We start from the raw sequence: 15,850 nt of genomic DNA, 5'->3' as shown, positions 1-15,850 counted from the left end.
AATAATATTCAAAGACACATCATGTTATAAGACACTGATGTCAGAACAACCTGGGTAGCTTCAACCAGGAAAAATCAGATGATTGGCTGAAATTCCTTATCGTCTCCAGTTTTCTAATTTTAGATTTAGAGTCACAAAATTTTAAGTTCCCCTTTCACCCGAATTCTTAAGCCATAATACCAGAATAATATCATTAATTCTTAATTAAACATTTAATCTCAGATTGTACAGCATATTTCCTCATTAATGACATTTTCTGCTAATGCTGGTAACAATATCAACCTAACAAACTCATTTGAATTAAATTGTGACACTATCATTCTCCCTACTCCACTCGTATCCAGGAAAAAAAAAAAAAATTCTATTAATGTACTGGAGTTGTTTAAAAACCAGCAGAGAATAGTCAGCAAATTAAATCATTGTTCTTACTCCCTATTAACAAAAGATATCAGAAAAGACTGATTTGGATGAAATAAGAACAGCTGGAAGGAAAACAACAGACGGACAGAGGCATGCATGGGAAGTCTATTTCCACTGCATGGCCTATTGGGAAAGTGGTTAAACTTGTTGGCAAGGTTGTAGAAAAAAAGGGAAGTAGCTTAACAGAATGTTTGTGTGTTATTAAAGACTTTATTTACTGCAGTACACAACAAAACACATGTCTAGAAGGAAGGAGAGAACAATCTGTATCTTTTTAAATTAAGGATTATATCTAGAGTATGGATTATATCTATTGAGATTTAATTAGGTGGCCATGATGTGTTAATCATGATGTGTTTTAGACATTCTCAAAATACTTCCCAAGGTTCAAAACTATTATTCTGGTTCTGGTTTGAGATCACTGCATTACTAAGAGATTACTGCTTACAATAGATGTGGACAACACTACATAGATAAATGAAGCAGATGATACAATTAGACTTTTGGTAATAAACCTGAAGAAGAATGGAAGCAGATATCAGCAAGAACTATGTTTCCAGAGAAACGTGGTAGATAAGAAACATTCCTAAAAAGAGAGGATCTGCTTCACTGAGTGAATTCCTCAGACTTGAATATAGACTTCCAAATAAGATATACTATGCGTGCACGTAAAGAATTGGATATACCAAGATAATGTCTGAAAAAGCCTTTCAGCTGCCTAAGAATGACAGTAGAGTTATTTAACACATAATACTGAAAACAAGTATTATTTATTCTTTTTCTCTGGAACTTCTTACCTGATTCCAGAGTTGCTTTTATCCCAGAGCAAGGGCAGAGTCTTTCTATCCTGTAATGTAACTTTCTCCTTTCATTTTATAAGCTTTAATAAGAATATTTCCTTCAAAGAGGAGGTAGTGGAGGTACACACTGTACTACATGGTGATTTGAACCTTTAACAAAGTGGAAGATTTGATGTTCCAAACTTAACATGTTCACAGCCTCTGCTACCACAACTGTTTCTTATCTAGCAGGCTAAAAATACGTCAGTGTAATGCTCAGCTAAACTTTTCTTCAGCCTTGTCAGTGGTGAGCTGCTAAAAGGCAACTCTTTAGAGTCATTGCTTCTAGTCCCCATTTGCAGCACTTTTTTTCTTGTTTTAAAATTTAGAGAGTGTTTCAACAGCAAAGTTGAGGAAAAATGACAGTGCATAACCAAACCTGTCAGCACTTTAGACAAAGACTATCCCCATTCAACTACATTTCGGCCTGTTCTGTGCTGGGTTGCAAGGCAGTATTATGTGGTCATAATAAAAACAGATTTGTAAATGTTTCCAGATTTGAACCCCATTTGGGAAATTACAAAATTTTTAGCTGATCTAGCAAAATAAAAGTGAAATGCATCCTCTTGTACACATCTGGATAAAATTAACTGTTTCTCTAAATCACAAACTTGTAGTAGGAGTTTAGATGGCTGGAAGACATCTGAAAGACAGCTGAAAGAAGACAACCAGTTTGCTGTAAAATATTATTTTAGGCTGTGCCCCCTTTGGCATATTGGTCTACAGCAGACTGTAACAAACTTTTTCAGTTTAATTAAAAGACTTTCCTCGTTCTTATGAGTATGAATTGACAAGAACACTAATTTAAGTGATACTAGAAGACAAGACCTATTTCTGGATAAGAAGGAAGTAGGATTGGATTGATGATATACCCCATGGCCTGCCCTTGGAATTTCTTATGTGTGTTTGTCTCTAAATTCTAAAGGCAATATTAAAAGGGGGAGAAGAAGAGAGGGGCATGAGCCATTACGACACAGATGGATTAGAAACAGATAACAGGAGAATTACTGGAATATTAAAAAAAAAAAAATAAAAAATTGATAAACTAAGGTAAAATCCTTAAACAATTACTTTTAATAGTGAGATGCTGGCAGTATGACGTGGAGTTGAAATACATTTGAAACAGTGACTCCTGGAAGAATATCACTGTGAGGCAAAGATTGGGCAATATTCCAAGTAGCAAGTGACAAAATCTCCTCTGGAGTATCATATCAAGTGGTCACTAAATGGACAATGATATAAATTAGGTATTGAAACAGGGAAGAGACAGATGTGCTTCATAAGAAAAACAGCAAATGTGAGTGAGAGTGCCCTATGCACAGTCCCCAGTTCCTGAGGTTATGCATAAACAACATATCACACTTTTTAGTTTGGCTAGTTGTGAATTGCTTCAAGGGGTTGAACAATATAAATAACCGTGGAAGTTTTCTGTTTACTACTTAACTAGGGAAACTTGAGTGTGAACTAAACTGAAAAGTGGTGAAAATGTAATTTGACCTAGAGGAAAAAAGAAAATAATTGCTGAGAGCAGAGAAAGAACATTTGGAGTGCAGTAAGGGACTGTTCAGTAGACACTAAGTCTGTATGACAAGTTCTTACACAGTACTGCCTTATTACCCTTGAATCTGGGCTGTCTGAAGATGAGGTCACAGATTCACACGCTAACTTTTCTCATCTTGTAATTATTGTTTTCTTTGCTTATGAAAAAACATAGAGGGCAGGCCAAGCCCTCAGATTCTACTTCAAGAAAATAGTATCAGTCCATCTGTCTACGACTATATGTTGTCTTGCAGTATGTGACAGATCCTGCATATGACAGAGAGCCCTGTTATTCTGCTACAAAAAGACACTGTATTGCTTGAGATGGAGGATGTACCTTGGCAGAAACGTCTAAGTTACTGTCTCCACTACATCAGAAGGAAACACTGAAATCTTGATATTTTTGTTCACCTGCTGTGCTCCAAAATACCATCAATGTTTCTGTAAATAAGACTGAATAAGTTTCTCCATCTTTGTGCTCCAAATGATGCAAACAATGGACTGCAGCGTGAAACTGTCAGAACTCAAATGAAAAGCAACATTACACAGAGGAGCTTCCAGGAGACATCACTTCAAGGGAAACCACTGAAGTACAAAACAACAGGAAATAAGCTATTACAACAGCCAACAAATATGCACAACATGTTAAGAGACGTTATCTGTCATTAAGATCAATCCTGTCTGCGCATTAAATTCAATATGAAGACTACTTTCATTTTCCCAACAGTGGGAAATTATCTTTGTAAGAACTTAACGTAAACAGATGAATGGTGGATGAAAACAATATAAACTTTTTACTATTTGCTAAAAGATCAGTACTTAATTCCTCAAGAACTTTCCTTGCCAATCCAGTCATTCATTCTTGGCCATCTACTTCCTGACGATTGTTTGAAGTTTCTGTTGCCTTCTCTTGCTCTTGCACTTAGTCTTTCATTTAGAATCAGCAAAATGCCAGGGGCACAAAGGTACTCTCTGTGATAGAAAACCAAAAGCACAAAGCTGGTGCTAGCAACAAAGGCAGAGCAAAGGTGCATACAGTGGTGCCCACTGCTGCAAAAATATTTGGCTACATTCAAGGGCACCCTCACTTCCCTTAACTCACATCTGGTTCCTGGAGCTGCATTCCTCCTGCTGCAGGAGGCTGAGCCAGGAACCTCGGTAAAGCCTGGTGTCCTACCTGGCACACTACATATGTCCACTTTGGAGTTGATGTTTGCATGAAAATCTGTTGTGTCAGTGCCTTTAGTTGCTATATTGCCCCACAGATTGAGTTGGATGGTCATGGCTTTAACTTCCCTCCAGTTTTATTTTTCTTGTGAGTTCCAACATTTTCCAATTATACTTAGTCATTTGGAGCACACAGATGGAAGGAAAATTAACCAGATCTATTTGTAGTCATAGGGATCATAAAGGCATTCCCCATTAGGAAGGAATCTTCACATCTTAAGCTCTCATCCTGTACCAATTGGAACAACAATCTAGTGAGCAGGCATTTCAAATAAGATCACTTCTCTCTCCTTCTTTTCTGCCTCTTTTCTTCCCAAGTCAGGACTTGCCCTACCAGATCCCAAACCAGAAACCTCATCTGAGGGAAAAAAAAACAACTCAGTTTGTCTAAAAATCCTTCTGAGAAGTCTTGTGCCATCTCTGAATTCATCATCCCAACACACATTTTGGTGAAAAAGAAAAAACAGTGATAAAATAGGTCGTACACTATGAACAAACAAATGAAATGATGCTCTACAAGATGCTTGTCTCCAATACACATAGTTCTGCTTCAGTGGTGTGCCTGCTGGTGTACTCACAGTTATTCAAATCCCAGGCATTTTGTCACACTAAAAATATGTTAGTGTGACAAAACTATGATACAGCAGACTGACAGGTGACTAAGGCATTAAAATACAGGACAGTCACCAAAATATTGTTGTTAGGGGGATCAACAGTGGTCATGGACAAGACATAAGATATGTTAGGGAGAGGATACATCTAAATTGTCTGAGAAAAGGCAGTGTTAGATAGGAACTCCAATATGGTACTCTGGGTCCCCACATAACCCCTATAAGGGAGGGATAGCCTGCCTGGAGGAAGAATCTGACAAAAGGAAAAGTGAAGACAGTTGTAAGAAAGTTTTCTAGGTGGATGGTGTTTGGAGCAAGTAGGTGCTTCAGAAAAAATATTGGAGAGCTCACAAGCACAGTGAAATTTCTAACTAAATTATCTGTACCCAGAAAAACAAAACAAAAACATCCAAGCAAACATTTAAGCTTGAATTTTTACAGGAGCTCTTTATTCTTCTAAGAGCAGTCTTTCACTCTTTCTCCTCTTGTTCTCTGTACTCCCCATAACCCTGATGTTCCCTGTACCTTTAGGCACTGGCTAAGCATCAAACTCATGGAACCTCACACAAAAGACATGAATGAAAAGAACAACAGATAAGGGCTAAAGGCTTTTATACAAGTTATTCTTCATGATGTTGGTATGTCATGTATAATAAAGTCAACCGCATACCGTTGTCACCTGGGCATACACCAGCAGAATGCAAGTTGTCGCAACAAATAGAATAACTGGTCAAGAAAACGGTCTTTCCAGACCACTTCCTCTTGGGATGTTTCATGCAGTTGTTTCTTGGTGTGTTCACTTTCAAGTAGGTACATGAAAATTTACCTTGCTTGTCCCAAAGTGATAACTCACTACTAGCAAGAAGTGAGATGTGATGTGAGAGTCACTTGGAAACTCTCAGCTTTCTGGAATGATATCAGATTCTTCATGCTATCTGACAGATAACTCCCAGATAAGGCAAAACACTAGGGTCCAAATCCCAATTCTTTTCCATTCTTTATGCATTTCTGGGGAAGGCACTTAGATGGCAGCAGAGGGGCAATCTGGCAAAATGGTGTCTGACACAGAAGTGTGTGTGAAGCAAAAGGATTTCATCAAATTCATTCATTTGGAAAAAATTATACCTATTGACATTCATTAGTACTTGCTGATTTTTTGACCAAGCAGTGGATGTGAGGACAGTGCAGTAGTGGGTAGTGCTAACAGCTACGTGAAATACAAGCCATGTTATTATGCTCTTTGCTCTAGTTTCCATAGAAGTAAATAGAAAACATGACTTTTAGAGAAACCTATACCAGGTTCACAAAAACCTTGTTTCTGTTGGTCAACAACAGATGTTTACAGAAACTTAAACCTAGGGAGAATAATAAACGCAGAAAAGACATTAATTCATTCCTCACCATTAAGTCTTCCAGAAGCCACTAGACAGAAGATTTATATTTTGCTACTATCTATCAATACTTATATTGAACATGCACACTTAAATTAAGCAAGCTGAAAAGAAATACAGGAAAATCATTGATATGTTTTATATATATAAAAATATATATATACACTAAAAGCCAGTTTCACTAAATGGACAAGGAACAGAGAATTGGACAGCTTGATGGACTGCCAAACACTGTGTAAAGAAGAATGCTGAACATTTGGTTTTCTCAAAAGATGTACAATATAACACCTTTGGTGATACCTCCCTACTGTAATTGAAATAGAACTCTGATACCAGACGCTCAATGAGACAACTCAGAAATAAAATCCCCACAACCCATACATCTTAGACTGTCGAGATACACATGGAAAAATGCATCAAGAAATTACTACAGCACACCAGAATGCTTTGAAGCACAGATTACCTCTATGACCAAAGTGTAAGGAGTGCACAGAAAGATTACGATGCTATGCTTCCCTGCCCCCAGAACAGAAATGTAGTCTCATTCATATAACAGTCTATGCTTATCCTAGCAGCAAAGCCACTGGCTACATATATTTCATGTTTCTATCACATTGGTACCCTTTGAACTGGTTAGATTTTGAATATGTGATTGTCAATGACACTATATTTGGCTTCTCACTGTGGGCATTTGCTAGGAACCAAAGCAGAACTATGCATCAGTTCTTTACCACTGGCACCCTGGTCAAACAACACCAACACCTGGAGCAAATTAAGGTGTATGCATGTGGAAAATGAGCTTTGTATTTTTCGTTGAGTATTTTATCAAGTTAGGATTGGACACATTTGTTTTTAACTTCCTTAAGTGAAAGAAATGTCAAAAAGATATTTACTACTGAAATGATAATGCCTGTAAGCAGTGCAGCAACTATCTGGTGACTGCAATTACACGTGACACAAAGATTTTCAGCCAAGACCACCACCAACCTCTATTCTTGCAAGCAGTCAGTGACAGTCAGTTTTACAATATAATTTTACTCAGGAATTTGTCATCATTCTCACTGAACTACTGAGTCCTAGTGAGACAGAGGTCTCCTTACCTTAAGGTAGTGCTGTTGTGGGGTTTTCACACCAAGTAGTAGTTTCAGTCTTTTAAAAACTTAGCATTTTCCATAGCTTGAAAACTGCAAACTGCATGATCTTCCCAATCAAGTCATCTCTTGGTTTTGCATCCAAGTTCAGAATGTTTTGTTTACATTTGCTCATTAGCTGTGCTCATAGGCACTGTGTAGTTGCAGAGATTGAAAATGTTTTAGAATCCACTTTCTCCTTGCACCCAGATAACTCAATTTTCTTTCATCTGTTCTGTAGATTTGAATTGGATCTCTTTCTGTTCAGCACTGTTAGATTCCTGTGGTCAGCAGGAGCTGATTCCCACTGGAAACATTTCTTTCTTTGTTTCAGACACCTCCCAGGTGCATCCCCTGTAGTATAAGTGAAGTTAATCACTAAACGAATACTAAATAGTTATTTAGATACATGATGTTTAGTAAGAACCTCTACCAGGAGGGAGCTGGAAAACAGCATATACTGAATTCTATGTGTAAGTTTAACATTAAGGGTTAACATTGTACAATCTGAGCTACAGTCAAATGAAAAATCATTTAATTTTGAATGGAGAAGAGGGAAAGATCAGGTGTGCTTTCAGAACAGTGGTTTTATAAAATGGATCTGAAATAGTTTAAATTGGTATGGGTGTTGCCGATGTCAGTCAGACTTGAGTGTCTTAACAAAATGAGTCACAGCAACTAGTCAGAGAACAAAAGAAAGAGGAAACAGCATCATTTCTGAGTAATTCTGCTGTTAATTCCTGAGCTTAACTACACCTTCACTCACATGTCTTAAATCACCTATCATATGTTTATTCTCTGTAACGTTACTACAATCAGATAGTAAATATTAACAGTATGAACAACAACAAAAACAGCTGGCCATCCTACTTGACCCCTTTTGTCAAAGGTGACTTACATGTGGAGCATGAGAATGCTTCTTACATTATAATAAGTGAAGCACAGTTGTTTAACACACCCTGTAAGAACACACACAGCAAGAACAGCGAATCCTCTATCCACTCCTCATAGTTTGCAGGTTGGTGATGCTTACACTGCTAAACACAGGTTACAAAAGGTAACATTACTGTTATTCTGTAAGGCAATCTGCTGGTCTCTAAAACACATACTAGACGAGGCCAATCAGAAGTGCCAAAAGTGCTATCTGCTGGAACGCTCAAGAAATCTTTGCAACCTCTCACCTGATCTCAGCTGGAAAGACAGATTAATCATACACAAAGACACAGTCACAATGATGGAAAAATCTAGTTCTTGCTCCTTCTACTCTTGCCATTGGCTAAGTCCAGAGCTCTTACTCATCTCTCTAATCACAAGTTATCTGGAAAGAGTGAAGAGTGGGACATCTTGTTTCTCCATGCTGAGAGTGCCACAATTCCTGAGAATACAGGAACGATTACGTGACATCAAGGAACTTTTTTCTTTCTTTCCTTCTATTCCCTGTACAGTTATAAGATTGCAAGACATCCCTGTTTCTGAGATGTGGATGTTAGTACTATCCCATAAGTAATAGCAAATGAAAACAGTTGCAACAAGTGACCATCACAAGGTTTTTCCTGCAGCTGTAGTTGCAGTCTGTTCATGGTTCTGTCACATATTCTTCCACAGCTGCCTTCAGCTCACCAAAAATTTCCTTTTATCTTTTTCATTGTGGAAGAGGCAGCATCACCTACTTCTCATCTGCTTAGGAAAAACACTTATACCACCAGGCTAATAAAAATTCTGTCTTATTGGCCATCTTTTCTAATTTTTCATATCACACATCATTTTGTCAGATTGCCCTTCTGCAACATGTAACAGAGCAACAAAATGGAACAGAGTATTGGTAGAAAGTTTCTACCTCTACAGCTCTACCACCCCTGACATCATGGACCAACATAACAAAATAGAAGGCACTATTTTTGGAGCAGCCCCCTGTATATTTTCTCATGTTTCTTGAATGTAGTGATGGAGAAATACAGATACCTTTCCCTCCTCCTAGAGCATGGAATCAGATTTCTCTACTGCTTCCTGCTTTAACAGATGATTTGGGAAAGAAGATAACTGTCTTCAGCAGCACAAGCAATGCTCTTTTTCTCCTGTTGGACTCCTGTACAACAGTGTTTGCAGAGTGCATTTTATCTGGCTTTCAGAATTTGTTTTTCGAACCATTCCCACAAAAATTTTAAAGGTCTACAGTAATTCCAATGGAAAAGAAAAATCACTGGTTCCTGACAAGTTCTAGAGCAGAGCTATAAATAAAAGTTCTAGACCAAGAGAAGAGAGCTAGGCAGGTGTACATTTCCTGTAACCAACAGATGTCACACATAGAAAATATTGATTTTTATTTATTTATTTTTAAACAATTGAAGTTGATCAAGTCAGTTTCCTTGGCTGTTGTTCCACCCAATAGATATGGACAACAGAAATTTGACTGTGTCTTTTTGACTTACTGTGCTCAGGCTATTTACGAATCTCTGATACAGTATCTTTCACAAGTTTGTAAACATAGTCCTTGTGACTATTCCAACAGAAATTTTGTAAGGAATAGATGAACCTCTTAAGAAGAATACCAAAACAGAAAATATAGCAAAACACTAAGAATAGGACATAAACTCAAGTAGACAAAATCCCCTCAACATTAAATGATACAATAATATGACTAAGCTAAAATGAAATAAGTGAAATATTAAAGTAACAGGGGGTTTGTTTTCCCAATTTAGAATAAATCTTGAAACTATCTTGGGAGTACATTTGACAACCTTAGCTAGTTTTGCAATGCATATGCTTGCACTGATTCTCAGAAAGCTGGTGTCAAAAACTACATGCAGACTGTGTCATATCACTTTGCTTTGGCTTCTGTAGAAACACCACAATAAATAGCTGTTGTAACTAATGTCAGTCCCACTGTTTCAGTGATTGAATTCTGACATTTCTGAACCTTTTACCACCAATAGACAGAATTTCTATCACAGAAGCATTCTACTTCTACAAATATTGAATTCTGTTTGCTCTTGTCTCTAATAAATGGATACTCAGGTGTCCAGCATTTTTTGAAACTAGACCACATTGTGGAAGTAAAATCTACTTTTACACTTTCAATATCTGTATGTAACATTACACACAAATACTTTTCAGATTTTTTTTCAGATCATCTTCAGTAATCAGATTCTGTCCCTCAGAGATTGTTGCCTGTACTTCACAGCTTCCCCCCAAGATTTGTTTCCCCCTAATTTTCAAATACTTTGTATGTTTTTGTTTTTTTTTACTTAAAAGCCCTGCAAGTGTTAATCTATCAATTCCTTTTTTCAGACAGTTATGCTTGTGACATATTGAATCAATTACTTTATAACAGCAATACTAAGGATCACAATGCTGCCTCCCCTGAGGGAAGAATTATACTAAAATTCTGTGAGGAATCACCCACTATAAGATTTTATTGATCTTACTAGACAATCAATGCTTTTGACATTAACTACTTTACAAGAGATTCAGTCACTTACATGGTACATTTGTAGTTATCAAAATCTGTAGAAGTTAGAAGTGATCAGCTTGAAACCATAACAAATTTTATGCGTACCACTAAGCTTACTGAAATGTTCACTGACTTTGAGAGTACATCCTTCAGATTCATGTCTACTCTGATTCAGTTTTCTTTTGCAATGTTTTGATCTTAGCAGTTACTAAAACTTTAAAATTTCAGCATTAAAAACTGTTGTAGTAAGCAAACAAGATATAAATGTACCACCTATTCCCCACATCTCCTCTACAAAAACAAAAAAAGAAAAAGATAGAAGGTGAGATGAGAATTCTTGCTGTGGGGAGAAAAGGGGTGTAACCAAGAGATTTTCCCAAAAGCAAGCTAGGATTCAGGCGGCAAGAGATGGGAACACATGCTGAAGGAAAAGGAAAGGCCCAGTCAGTCAGCTGACTTGAGCTTAACCCAACAACACAAATTCATTTGTGTGGTGGATATTCAGCTGAGCACTTTTGCAGCCACAGCACTTCAGATGATTCTCTGCATTTCTGAACTGCTACACATGTTAATGGAGCTTAGATGAATGACAGATAAATTGAAATACTTAGCTCAGGAGAAATAATTAACCTAGCTGAATTCTAGCCTATCAACAAAGAACTCACAAGCAGGCTCTTCATTTAGTTACAAATTATTTCCTCTCCTTTTGACTCATACTAATACATTTAATTTGTTTTCAACATATGAGCTGTTCTGTGTTTGTCATAAAACCTGTCAGAAAATGAACAAAAAAAAAATCAGCTGCATGCTGACAAGCCAAAAGATGAGAACAGTTGATCTGCAAAGGCTATAAACCTTAAAGCACCACATACTGTAGATGAGAAAGGCCTCTATATTTTTTTCAGACCTCTTGAGAAAGAAATTAACTGTTGGGTTTGTGCTTGACAGGTCTTCCAAGCTAGACTGCACTATTGATTATTTTTTGTTGTTAAGTAAACAAATGAGTTATTGAAAAGTGTGGCTCTGTCATTGGCATACTGTTTCTGACCAATAGAACAGACAAGATATCCCAAAGAAACTTGTTAGCAATAACAGCATGGCAATTGAGCATCAGTTTACTAGTCTCTACAGCAGGAAACACAACTCACTCTCTCAAAAAAGTAGTAATTTCATGTATGCTCCACCATGTTCATGGGTACAGAAAAAAATATTTATGATGGCATTACATATTCATTAGGATTTGTTCATTGAAAATATTGTTATTCCTCAGAAAACATTTTTATTATTTTTTAACTTAAGCTATAAAAGATGTTTTATTTTCATTGATATTGGAGTGCACCTAAAGAAAACTGTTTGTATTACATAGAAGAGAGTGTCAGTACTTTTACTTCTTATTAATCTCTCTCTCTCCTACTGATTCCATACCATCCTTACCCACACACACTCTGAATTCACATATGACATCACAGTGATTGCATTCAGACATCTCAGTACTGAAAGATCTTAAATTTCCTCCTTTTTATACTCACACTATGTGCTGTCAGAACATTCTAGATGTCTGTAACCCCTTGTGTCCCTTCCATTCTGTATGAAGAAATGTTTCTTTTCTTTCCTTATGATCTTATGTCCCTTTTTTCCACCTTGATTAGACCATTTTTTTTTTCAATTGGGTATGACTCAAGTAGCGCCCCTGCAGTAATTCCTTTACTGGCACATCAGTAGTGCTGACCAAAAAAAAAAAAAAAAAAAAAAGTTGATTTCAGGTCTATTTGAACACTGAGGCTGGGGAGAAACCATGTGGTAACAAACTGATCCATCACAGCCACACACACACACAATAGACAAAGAGATGTCTATTGGCATTTAGCAGATAACTATTTCCAGGATCTAAAATAGTTTGAGGCTCTGGAAATGACTGTCCCATCAAAATAGCGAGCTCAAACATTTTACATATCAACCACAGTATATTTACAATGCACCAGTTCATCCTGAACAGTAAGAAACCTAAATTTCAAACTACTTGTGATCCTTACATCGTGGTTGCCAGGAAGAGAAAATGTAGATTATATGTGTCACTTAAATTTTGACTTTGCAGACACTAGCCAGGTCATTTCTCTGTTTTCGTTCTTCTTTATCAAGAAGTAGTAGTACAAATCCCTTTAAATTCCTTTTTATCATCTTTTTCAGAGGAGCATGCAGCCTCCTCCAAACATTTGTGCAAAGAACACCAGTAGGCCAGTTGCACTAGGTGGTTGTTATCTTAAACATATACAGATGGTACAGTTTGCATTAACCTAGAGATGTCAATCTTTTCTGCTCCCTGTTCGGAAAAGAATTAACACTTCACATCCACTTCCTCTGCCCTTCAGGGACAATTTCTTCTGTTCATGAACAGACATCCTAACAAAAGAATGCCACCTGGAAAGCAGAGCTAGAAGAACCTCTATGTGCTTCACTGGAAGCGGCGATTACCTTATTAGTTACAAGGATGATTTCTGCAATGTTGTATGATGAAAGTAACTTCTTGCTTTCCCACCACAGATGTCTATTGAGCAACTGCTCCCCTTGCCTGGCAAGGTAAGTGATGGCTGAAAGAGGAAACATTTGAAAAACAGAAGTAAAATCTTGTTTCTGCCTACTCTGACTGAGCATGGAAAATTGATTAAATTAGCTAAATGAGTAGTGTATAACAATAATGAGAAGTGTATTATCACCAGAAGAATACTGGAGTTTGATTTAGAAATCTCCCTTAATGAGACAAGTATTTCATCCCCAGTAACTCTAAGAAGGAAATATAGTCATAATGGAGAAACTAAGACAGAAGCCAGTAGGGAATTGGAGAAACTTGTGTACAGTAGGCTTCCTCCTTGTGGAAAGTTATTATTGAAAACATGATAGAGACACTAATTATACTGAAATATCCAATTAAAAACAGCTGTTAAAATTTTATTGCTAATATATCATGAGGACTAGCTGCAACACTGACATCTGTGGGTAGTGAAACATCTGATATGCTGAGCTAGCAGTTGAACAAGTTTCTGTGGATATTTAAAGGTGTCTACCATGTTTATAAATCTTTGCTTATAAAATTCACAAATAAAAGATACATTGGTTTGGTTAACAAAAGAAATCTATGAAGGCAATGAGATCACATCTGTGACAGAGATTTGGAATACCATAACTTAATTTGTGGGGAAAAAAAATCCTCAATTTCTATAATTAGTTACGGTTAATTTCAAATTTTATTTGAGTCAGAAAACAAGAGAAGAGTATGGAAAAGACCTATGACCCAGAGACATGTTAGATATACGAGTGGGCTTCAGAGAATCAAATTTTACTTCTTACTTTTCACTTCTCATTTCCTAACCTCTTCTGCAACCTGAACCTACTGAACCTTCAGAGTGGAAAGCATGATAAGAGTTGAAAGATAAATAATGCACTGGAGACAATTCTACCTTTGAGGTACCATCCTTCTCAACACTAGTTATGCCCTAGGCCAGTCCGAAACAAAGTCCTAAGATATAATTCAAAGTCATCATTCTGAAACTGATGTTACTGTAGGAGCAAGACGTATATGGAGTGGTACTTATTGAGTACTGAAATGCTGTGTATGCTTTCATAATGCCTAAATTGTGACACTTGTAGTACCTTCTCCAGAAGCCCCTGAAATCTGATTGTAGTTTGACCTCAGCTGACATTTCAGCCTCAGAGGACTATGTCTGGCTCCTTCCCACAGCATCCTCTCTAATAGATGACAAATATGGTCTCCAATTTACAGTCCCGTCAGGTTTACACCTCTCTGCCTCTGTTCCAAAACTACCTCTCCTAGGCAGATATAAATTCCTGGTTTATTCAGCTAAAAGTGAATAAAAACCTAATTAAGACTATTCACATTTTTATTAGGTCAATCAACTACTAGCATTAGTATTACTAGACATCTGCTTGATTTTAGGGAGCACTTCTACAGTGTATATCCTGGCTTATTTGCGGGAAACGCAAGACAAGTCAGGACAAAGAACTGATGATAGCTAGACCACTGAGCAACTGAATGATGGATAGGTAGGCTGCGAGTGAGGAGACAGGATCAATATATATCCTGCTTATTTAAAAAGTGTTTTTTTCCCTATAGTTTCCCTTATGTCATGTCTGGAAAAACAGAGGTGATCAAATAAATGACTCTCTTTGCCTATGAATTTCAGACTATAGTAATTTGGTGTTCTGTTTTCTACCAAAACTGAGAAGAACTGATGATAGCTGCATTTTTTTCCCCTGAGTTTTGCTACACATGCAGGTCAGGAGAAGCAGAAAGAACAACCACAATCTCAAAACTATTTTGTGAACATATGAAAAGTGATACGAAAGTACAGAAAAGATAAAAATTTAGGAACTGTAGTAAGCACATCCTGATAGCATGTTGGAATTCTTAATTTCAGCTGGCCTCTGAGAAAAATGTTAAATAGGAAAGCTTTACAGATAATACCACCAGATTGATGCCTTTCTTCCATTACTTTAATCATACAATACTTTCATTTATCATTTGTTCCAATAATTTCAGTATTTTCTCCAGTAAAAGTTTCTCCACAGTTCAAGTGAGTGATACTACTTTATATTTGGACAGAGTTTTCCAGCAGTGTAACCAGTCATATGATAAATTGGCCTTTAATAGTGCAGCATTCTGGTCTTCTCTGTAGTATAAACTGTTGGCAGGCATAGTGATGGATTTCATGAACTCATTCTATGGTAAAGTTTATAGTTGTGATGATAATTGAATGCTGACAGTAAAATAGTACACATATGCTTTCTTTCTAGGTCTGCTCCTATTTTACTTTGAGCATGGAATGACCACACTTGATATGCTTGGAAACAAAGTTTTTTTTATAATGAAGAGCACCAGCATAGTGATCTCTCTAATTTCTAGGAATTCTAATTTTTTCAACTTTCATCTTTGGCTGTGCACAAATTATGTAAAAGGTACCACAAGTTTTTTGAGCAGTATCCAAGGCTAGATACTAAAGAAAATAACTACTCAGACGTGCTCAGCTTATTCCTAGGAAAACTTCCTGAATTTGCCAATAAGTTAGATGGCTAATAACACATTTAATCACAACAGAAGAAAACAAGTATTTGAGAAGCCATATTCAAGTTATATCCATATGTAAGGATAGGAAGCAGTTGATATAGTTGCCTTTAACTAGTTTCATATCACCCAAGAAAGGCAGTGGTCACAATTTAGTAGCAAAGA

Source organism: Coturnix japonica, chromosome 3 (genome assembly GCF_054131305.1).
Source record: "Coturnix japonica strain WE chromosome 3, WE-NBRP24, whole genome shotgun sequence".
Taxonomy (NCBI): Eukaryota; Metazoa; Chordata; class Aves; order Galliformes; family Phasianidae; genus Coturnix; species Coturnix japonica.
This window is presented reverse-complemented; position numbering follows the sequence as displayed.